At 39.4% G+C, this 10,446-nt stretch overlaps 1 pseudogene; it reads left to right on the forward strand.

The window, feature by feature from the left end:
* The first annotated feature begins 529 nt into the window (after nucleotides 1-529).
* LOC102421848 lies at nucleotides 530-1,254 on the forward strand (annotated as a pseudogene).
* The last annotated feature ends 9,192 nt before the right edge of the window (nucleotides 1,255-10,446 follow it).

Here is a 10,446-nt window from a genome sequence, read left to right on the forward strand (position 1 = left end):
CTGGAGCTCCCCCATCGGTTGCCCCACAGAGGGGACCCTCTGCGGGGTGATTGTGGGGTGATGGCAGAGCCTCCTGACCAATTGCATCGCACCCGCCTTGGCTGGCCTGCGCCAGTGTGTGTCATAGCATGGTCATCAGGAAGGTCATCCGGATGGTCGTTCTGCTGTTCGGTGGTTCGATCAATTTGCATATTACGCTTTTATTATTATAGATTGTCTTTTAGATCAAGTGGTACGGATCTCAGCAGACTAAAATAAAGGTGTTAGTAGACTGCATTTCTTTTTAAAGTTTAGGGAAGAATCCATTTTCTGCACATTTGGTTTCTTAGCAGAATTTAGTTCCATGCAGATGGAGAACCAAGATTTAGATTTTCTTGCTGCCTGAAATCTAAGAGTAGTTTCCTATTTATAGAAATGTGCATTCTGAGGGTAGTGATCTCTCATCTTTGAAGTCAGCAATGTCAGTCAGTCCCATAGCCTGAGCTCCACTGCTGTGGCTCCATCCACCATTATAGGCCAATAATCCGATATGGAGCATGCCTTTACCTATTGGAACCCCTGCTTCCTGCTGGATTTGAAATACTGCCTTGTAATTCTGAAACTCTGGACAAAAGTTTTCATCATCTTTGGAACAAATCTCTTTCAAGAGCCTGTGTTGATGGAGGCTCCAACTGCTACTATATAGCCCCGAAGGAGAGAGGGAAAGCTTTTTTGCCTGAATTCATCAATAGGGACTTTGATTCCATTAGTCCTGAAGTTAGAGAATACTATGCTATTAAGAGATGTGAGCTTATTTCAACTCCTGATCAAGACCATACTGACTTTATCAAATGCCTTGAAGTGCTCCAAAAGAAGGTAGAAGAAAAAGACCTACAGGTCGATGTGGTTGTGACATGGGAGGACTTGCTGGGTGGTTTGACCAGATCATGATATCTGTGAGGACCTTGATCCAAAAGACTTTTATCACTTCCTTGCCAATTATAATCATCCAAGAGAAATCACTCATCTACATGCTCTAACCAAGAAAGCACAAATTGCATGTAAACCCTGGAATGGAAGGTCATTGGTGTGGTCTTATTCCTGTTGGACAGCCTTGCAATCGGGTTCGGACAATGGGCCTAAAAGGGAAGCCTCAGAAGTCAGGTGCTCAGTTTTGGAACACTAGCCAGCACTTCCAGTACCTACAATGGATCTGGTGTTGTGACTATAGAAACGGACCACCCGCCCCTCTGGACCATGGCCATCAAAAACTGACCCAAGAACTGGCATTCATAGCCATGCCTCCAACTTACCTCTTCTGCCTATGACTTATTGCTCAACTAGAACAGTTCTCCTAAGTTTGCAGGAATCTAAGCATCGCCATGGGAAACCCGCTAGTTTTAAATAATTCAGGTAACATAAATGACATAGCTCAGTTTTATAGTTAAAGGGAAATCATATATATATATATACATATAGATATATATATATATATATATATTTGAGAGAGAGAGAAAAAATATTGATGTGAGAGAGACACATCAATTGGCTGCCTCCCACAAGGGTCTGTGGGCCAACGCTCACACAAACTCTCCAGGGCAGAAATCCTAATTTTTAAGAAAATAAATAAGTTCTATCACATTCAGTTGGAAAACTAATGTAGATCATTCAAACACTACAATTAAGTACTGATTATTCTTATTTTATGAATCATTCCATTTATCCTAAAAATTTGATTTAATTTTGAAGCTGAGAAGGCTCAGTTGAGTCTCCTTGGTATTCAACACATATAAGCCTCCTTCTGTACATCTTTAAATGCTTAACAATAAGGACTACTTCTGAGTGTCTATTAATATCAGATTCCTCTGTATAATACAAAAAAAAATGTTTTTCTTTCCAGATTGAGATTTTAGAACTACACCATTTTTCTGTGGCCTTATTACCATCTTTATTATCTTTCATTTTTTAATTTAATTTTTTATTGATTGATTGATATGAGAGAGAGAGAGAGAGAGAGACTTGTTGCTCCACCCACTTATGCATTCATTGGTTGATGCTTGTGTATGCCCTGACCAGGAATGGAACCATCAACCTTGGTGCATTGGGTGGACACTTCAACCAACTGAGTTACCTGGCCTGGACTAGTGGTATTGTCTTTTAAAAATAAGAATCATTGACCTAATTATTACTGTGAAAACAGGCAATTATGGAAGCTCTAGGTGAAAAGAGAAATGGCAGGAAAGATAAATGACAATTCAAAAAGCCCTAGTGACATACTCACCCAGTGTGCCACTTTGCTGGAGTGACAGATCAAAACTGCCCTCATCATCATAATTTCAACCTGGACTGAAAATGCTATGCACAGGAAACCAGCATAGAAATGGAATCGTTCCTAACGTATCTCAGACTGAAAAAATGTTGGTTCATAGACCACATGTTTATTCAGATGACCAGAGAATGAGTTTGGCAACCTATGGGAACAAGTGAACACCATGTTCTAAGGAGCCAGGGTCTGAGAGCCTGCATTCCTCTCTCAGTCCAGCCATTTACCTGAATCCCACTCTTTAGCTGGAAAATGGAAGGGGATGGACAGAGGGTGCCTGAGCCACTTTTCACAGTCAGATTCTCGACCCTGACGGTGACAGTTATTAGGCATAGAATGCCCAGGGTGACTCAGCAGTGGAACCACCTGGGGCACTGAGAGTATTCACTTTTCTTTTATGATGAAACCATCTTCTAGCTTCTTACCCTTTTCTGTCCCATTTCCCAAACCATATGTTGCCATGTATACCATGAAGTAAGGAGAAGCTGCCCAACAGGATTTCCATACACAACTCCCACAATGCTCTAGGAAAAGGTAGTGGTAGCTTTTTTCTTCCTGGTGCTATCACAGAGTGGAGAATAAAAGGAGCATTTGCTGAACCAGCATGCACTTGTGAACAGTTAATCATTAGAGGTCATTTTAATTATTTATGAAAATATATGTGAGATTGAAATCCAGATGTCAAAAAATATTTAGTTAAAGTATAAAATAAAATAAAGTCAGCAATATGAGGTCAACTTCTTCTCATGTCACATCTCCCTATAACCAGAGCCTGCAAAGGTTCTGTCCTTTTAAAAATGTATGTATTTAGCCTGGGCTCAGGATGCTCTCTGTCCAAGGATCTTAACCTTAATCATGTCTGCAAGTGCTTTTTTGCCATGAAGGGTAATGTATTCATCAGTTCCAGGAATAAGGTTTCAAGGATATATTTGGGGGACCTTTATTGTGCCTCCCAGATGGGATAATGGCATTTTGTTGGTTGTGATCATTACCTGGGTCATGTCAATCTGCTACATGGACCCAGACTTGAAAGCGGTAGTTAGGGACACAGACAAGCAAGAATCTCGGCGTAGTCAGAGTGAGATTTGTAGGAAATTCAGTTTCTGGAAGCAGTGGTAGTATTGCTGCTTTTTCTTCTATAATTTTTTTTTTAATTTATCTACACAGTCAATACTGTTGTGTTTTTTTTGTGTTTGTTTGTTTTGTTTTGTGTGTGTGTGTGTGCAATCCTAGTGCCATAGTTAGTAATATAATATATGCTGGGCACTTTAGAGGACATAGAATGTCCCATCCATTTCAATATTCTTCTCCTCAGATTAGAGAAGCAATTCACACTGCTGCTCAGATTGTAGGGCATTGATTGAGCCACACATAGTGTGCTCTAAAATGATTGTTGACACATATAATTCTGTCTCTTCTAATTCAATCTTCCATACATTATGTCTTCTGGATAACCATGTCATTGTCTTTTTTTCTTTCTTTTCTACTCATATGTCCCAAGTGATACATTTTCTTTAAGTCATAAACTTGTAGCAAGATTGAAAGATAACTGGAAAGAGGTTTTGCTTGAGCCTTGAGTTCAATTCACATGTTCTCATGGAACATTATCAAGTCCTATACTAGAGATAAACAGACTACTCAGGCTAATAATTTATCTTATTTCTTATTCTCTGTGTGCATAAAGCCCTTGGTTACTCCATGTGAGCAGTGACAAGATTATAACCCTTAATAGTATGATACTTCTCACACTATAAATTTGCTACATTTGCATTGCTTGAAGTCCTGTTAGGGTAGGCATCTAGGAGTTAAGAAAAGAGAAAGGAACTAGACTGGCTGGGTCTGATTAAGTCTGGAAGTTACACTGAATCAGGCTTAAGTCTGCAAGTTATAGCTTTTGTCACCACAGGGGATAGCAGAATCCCTGCTAAAGGCATTAACAACCCCACCCTTCCCATGTAGGGAGGAAGGACAAGTTTTCTGAATTCCTCAGGTACAACTGGTCCACCTGCCCAGACTATGGGGAGGAGGAATAAACAATGAAGGGAAATCTTGTCTGCTCAGGGCATGCTCAGTAGAAACCAGATGATGCAGCAAAACTTTGGGGCATGTACAGTAGGAGCCAAAATGGTGACATAAAAGGGGGAGCCTATCCTGGGAAAAGAATAAGATTAGATAAGGGTGTGGAACCTGGAAGGTTCCCAGAAGGGGATTCTTAGGGGGAGGCCCAGCACAAGCTGGGGAAACCCAGGAAGTAGGTTGGATAGTTTGAAAGAAACTCATTCCCTCAAACCAAGAAAATATATGAAAGATTATCAAGGATCTCGGGAGCAGTTGCTACAAGAGCCTGCCCGTCTTTTATGTCCCCGAGGGCTTATTATTTCCTTTCACCCCAATAAATCTTACCACTACACTTAAACTTCTCCCAGGCATGTGCCCTCTGAAATTCCTTTCTCTTAACACCACCAGAACCCATTCCCACCAGCAGCACTTCCACCTCCCACCCACAGGGGTTCCCATAAGATAATGCTAATTGTTGAAATATGAACCTTCCAACATAGGAGGAAAGTAATAAAAATTATATAGAAACCACACATAAAAAGAGACATGGGGAAGCAAACACTCAAGGTCAGTAGAGCAGCCTCTGGAGTCAATCCTGGATTCTAGAACCAGGCAGCTATTTTGCAAAGGAGAGGGCTGTGGGTTCCAGTGATGAGGAGACAGAAAACATCAACTAGCACTCCTTCCCTGTGGGGGAATACAGACAGCAGGTACGAATCTTTGTGGATCAGAGCTCAGGTTAAGAAGGATTTGAGAAAGAGGAAATTAGAAAGTGCCCGGGACCAGAAACTAGGGAAAGCACAGCTTCTAGAGGAGGCCAAGACACAGTGGAAAGGACAGGTTAGCTTTGAACCTTACCAGTCAAAGGGAAGAAAGGCGTATGTTGAAGATAAGGCTACTGTTGAAACAAGACAATATCAAAAAATCATGAAGAAGTTTAAAGAAAGAATCTTTACTCTTATTTCTAAAAGTGCTGATATCATCAAAAGGAAAAACACTTCTTTTTATTCTATTTTTAAAGTTTGCCTCTGTTTGTCATCTCCAGGGTCTCTCCTGTCAGCAGCAGCGGTAGTCATATGAAGGAACCTGAATACACAAAGAAATATTTTGAAACCTGGACAATTTAACCTAAAATACATTTCAGCTTTTGGAGTGCCCTTGAGGGTGGAACTGAATTGCTCAGGAGATGAATAATGGGATTCATTACTATGACCAGTTGAAATCTAACATAACCCAAGGTGTTCTCTTGCTTTTGAGCAGTTTACAGATTGTGGAGAGTAATGCAGCCCCAGTTCAAGTAATTTCTTATCCTAACACGGAAGCCATCGACAAAGGGGTATTTTCTTCCTACAAAGGAGAAGTATATCTATTTTTGTAGGTACAGGGAATAGAGGCCAACTCTTTGCATATTCAAACGACCTTGTTTTAAATAATTTTAGTTCTGTGATGCAAAAGAAATAACTGCTTATTTATTGGGAAAGCTGTAAAAAATAGACTTGATCCATATCCTATGGTTACATGTAATTACCTATACATTTTGCTTTTGTTAGTGTTTCCAAACAGCCATATGAATAAGAATGTTAAAGCATTAATTAAGAGACCCTTTTTGTGTTTTTTATTGTTAGACATGCAAAATAAAATCTGTTATATAAAATATAAATTCAATACTTTGAGGCCACTTATTCTTGATAGTATTAAAAGTCCAGAGCCTGGTGGCTTCTACTGTGATTTTTATCAAATACTAAATGGAAAAATTAATTATAATCATACACAAATTTTTCCAGCTAATAGTAAGATAGGATTTTCCTACCTTGTTTCTATTAAGCTAAAATTGATGCAATCATCTATCTGTATGGTGTAAAAGAGAAAAGTTATAGGCCAATCTTATCTATGAATATCTATAAAATAGGATAAGGCTAAAGAATTTATATTTAAGAAGACTTAGTAACATACAACTGTGCCATTTAACAATGACAACAATAGCAACAAAACACTGTGACCTTAGGATATTAAAGTTACTTGTTCTAGTCCTACTTATTGTCAATGACTGAATCAAAACCCATATAAACTGATTTCCAAATCTAGACTTTTCAAGTAATCCACCTGTTCCCATTCTACAACTGGAGCAGTTAGGATAATATATACCGCTATCATAAGTGAACTCACAAGCTCTATAATTTCATACAATTAAAGTTAGTTTGTTGCTCACCTAAATTTTCAAATACTGACAGTCTTCCACCTAGGAATTAAGGAGAAATGACCTCTTCCACCATATGGCTCTGCCATTCTCTAGGACCTTGGGTCCTATGGATCCAGCTGACAGAAAGAGGGAGACAGAAAAGTATCGATGATGTATCATAGAATTGTACCCTTAAAACCTATACAATCTTATTAACCAATGTCACCCCAATAAATTTAATGAAAAATAAATAAATGCACTTCAAAAGAAAAGCTCATCTTCTTAACTATCCTAGCAAATGTGACACTAATCTAATCTAATAAAAGAGAAACATGCAAATTGACCGTACCTCTGCCACACCCACAAGCCACGCCCACCAGCCAAACAGGAGCGAATATTCAAATTAGCCCAACTAAGATGGTGGCAGCCACAGAGCTAGAGCAAGCAGGAGGCTAGGATTGCCCCTGGCAATGGAGGAAGCCAAGCTTCCCAACTTCCCTGCCAGCCCTGAGCTCTGCTCAAGACTACAAAGTTTCAATTATAGAAGATAAATAAATCCCAGATACCTGCTTCTAGCCCATGGCTGTGGCCAACCTGAAAACAACCATCAGCCCCTCACCCAGGCTGGCAAGGCACCCCAATGGGGACTTCCACCCGGAAGGGGGTGTGGCAAGCCTGAAAACAGCCCTCAGCCTCTCACCAGGCTGGCCACACCCCCATAGGGTGAGGGTCCCTGCTGAGGGACTTGGCCAGCCTGCAAACAGCCATCAGCCCTTCATCTAGGCTGGTCAGGCACCCCAGCAGGATCCCCACCCTGATCCAGGACACCCTTCAGGGCAAACCAGCCAGCCCCCACTTGTGCACCAGGCCTCTATCCTATATAGTAAAAGGGTAATATGCAAATTGACCCTAACAGCAGAACCACTGAGAATGACTGGTCACTATGACACACACTGACCACCAGGGAGCAGATGCTCAATGCAGGGGCTGCCCTCTGGTGGTCAGTGCACTCCCACAGGGGGAGCTCTGCTCAGCCACAAGCCAGGCTGATGGCTGCCAGTAAAGCGGTGGTGACAGGAACCTCTCCCACCTCCTCAGCAGTGCTAAGGTTGTCTGACTGCAGCTTAGGCCTGCTCCCCGCTGGCAAGTGGACATCTCCTGAGGGCTCCCGGGCTGCCAGAGGGATGTCTAACTGCCAGCTTAGGCCCGTTCCCCTGGGAGTGGGCATAAGCCAGCAGGTGGACATCCCCCAAGGGGTCCCACACTGCGAGAGGGCACAGGCCGGGCTGAGGGACCCCCCCCCCGAGTGCACAAATTTTTGTGCACTGGGCCTCTAGTCACTTATATTCACATTCCATTATTGAAAAGCAGTTCGATGATTTCAAAGTGCCAGTGTGAGATCTGGGAAATGAAATCCCTGATTAATAGCTCTACAAAGTTTGTGGAGAAGTCCTATCTCTTTATGGGATGCATACAGTGTTATAGTTTATTCTTATTGTTTTGTTTAAGACTACTGATTATCAGCTAATCCAGGATACTTTAATAGTGTTGTCTTTCTCAAAAGCATTCTAGTTTGAATGATATGATCATTCTATATTCTGCTACAATGCTCTTAAAAACTACAGACATTTTTATAATTGTTGCTTCATTTTGGTTTGCTTCTAATATATAAAATGTATAAGAATATGCCAACATTATAATGTTTTGTTGTAGATACCATTAACATTCTGTTTAATGTGTTTAGGTCATAGAAAATACTTAACACCTCTGGAGAACCAGAATAATGTGACTATTTTAAAATTATATTTCATATATATTTAATGATAATTTTTAAAATGTATCAAACTTTTGTCAGAAATTTATCAAAAATAGCATGTTGGGTTTTTCTTTCTTTCTTTTTTTTTGACCCTGGATAATAGTTTTGAAGAAACTCACGCACAAATAAGTGAAATGCAGCCAGATGTTCCAAGACACTGCAAATATTTTTTAAAACATGTTTGAGAAAAATTTTAATACACAGTAAAAGGATGCCTAAAAGAAAGAAGACAACTAAGGTACTCTGCTTCCTGAGGGCAAAGGATTTGAACAAATGTCCCTTTAAAGTCCCTTACAGTTCCTTAGAGCTGTAATAAACTCTCCTGCAGAGGACAATCTTAGTATATAAAAATGTTTTAAAATGATATGATAAAGCAAGTGAAGATATAGTAACAGACCCTTTAAGCAATAACATGTCCTATATCCTGAGTACTAGCATTCTGTGATATTATGTAAGATTTGCTTCTGAAATCTATCTGAGCAACATAACTTAACATGACAAAGTGTTGAGCTCCCAGGGTAAATGTTATATTCGATCTCCCTGAAATATAATGAAGACTACACTTCATTAAAATATAATTGTCAGCTGGGGGAATGGTACTGCTTTGTTATGTCAAAACATGAACAGAACATGAATTAAAAAAAAATTCTTGAGTCAGCAGCATGTAGAACTTAATAAGATGTCTCTAAAATGACTTTTTATAATAATAAAGTATTAGATACCAGTATGACCCATTCAACTTATTTTCTTCTAATCTGCTCACCCTTACCCCAATGTGTTCTTTGTCCCTTATCCCCATTCCAATGGTCAAATAAGCATAGCTATCAGATGTCAATGTCACAGTGAAGACTTTATAAAATCTTAAATGTTTTGAAATCCAAAATAAAAGACTGCCCAGTACATTCTAAGTGGAAACCTCTTAAATTTTTAATTGTACTATTCAATGACAAATATTCTGAAACATTTCTAATAATGACTGATACCATTAAAATATAAACAAGAAGAAATTAATGTCTTCATTCTTTTAACAGAAATTGTCAAACAATTTTATTTTAATGTCTTGGTGAAATGTATAATCTATCACTTGTGAATGTGCTAGGATTTGTATATTTCCAAAGTTTTATGGACTGTTTTGGGAATTATTGTCCATTATAAAGCTTTTCCTCAAAGCAGGATTAAGTCAACAATGACCACTGTCTTATTAAACATAGTACTGGAAGTCCTAGCCAAGGCAATCAGAAAATAACAAAGAAATGAAGAAGAAAAAATGTTTGTTTTTTTAGATGATATGACCTTACAACAGAAATTCATAAAAAAACAAAAGAAAATGTTAGAATTAATCAACAAATTCAGTAAAATTACAGGATATTAAATCAACCTATTGATGTCAGTTGTGTTCTATGTCTTAACAAAATAGCTGAAAAAGAAGTAAACAAAACAATCCCATTTACAATAGCACCAAAAATAATAATATACTCAGGAACAAATGTAACCAAGGCAGTGAAAGATCTGCACACTGAAAACTATGTAAGACATTGATGAAAGAAATTGAAGAGATACAAATAATTGAAAAGGTATTCTGTGCTCATGGATTGAAATAATTAATATTGTTAAAATGTTTATAATACTGAAAGCCATCCTTAGAGTCAAGGCAATCCCTATCAATGTTCAAATGGCATTTATTATAACAGAAAAAGAACAAATAATTCTAAAGTTTGTATGAAACTATAAAAGACCCCAAGTAGCCATAGCAATCAGGAGAAAAAATAAAGCTGAAGGCAGCACACGTCCTGATTTCAAACTATAATATCCCATCTAATAAAGAGGGAATATGCTAATTGACCCTAATGCTGAGATGGCAGCGCCCACAGCCAATAAGGAGGGAGATATGCTAATTGACTGCCCCACCCTCAAAGATGGCGGTGCCCACAGCCACAAGATGGCTGGCAGGGGAGGGCAGTTGTGAGCATTCAGGGCAACAGGGGAGGGCAGTTAGGGGCGATAGGGCCAGCAAGGGAGCAGTTAGGTGTTGATCATGCTGCCAGGGGAGTGGTTAGGGGGTGATCAGGCTGTCAGGCACAAGCCGCTAGG

This window comes from Myotis lucifugus, unplaced genomic scaffold (genome assembly GCF_000147115.1).
Source record: "Myotis lucifugus unplaced genomic scaffold, Myoluc2.0 scaffold_25, whole genome shotgun sequence".
Lineage (NCBI taxonomy): Eukaryota > Metazoa > Chordata > Mammalia > Chiroptera > Vespertilionidae > Myotis > Myotis lucifugus.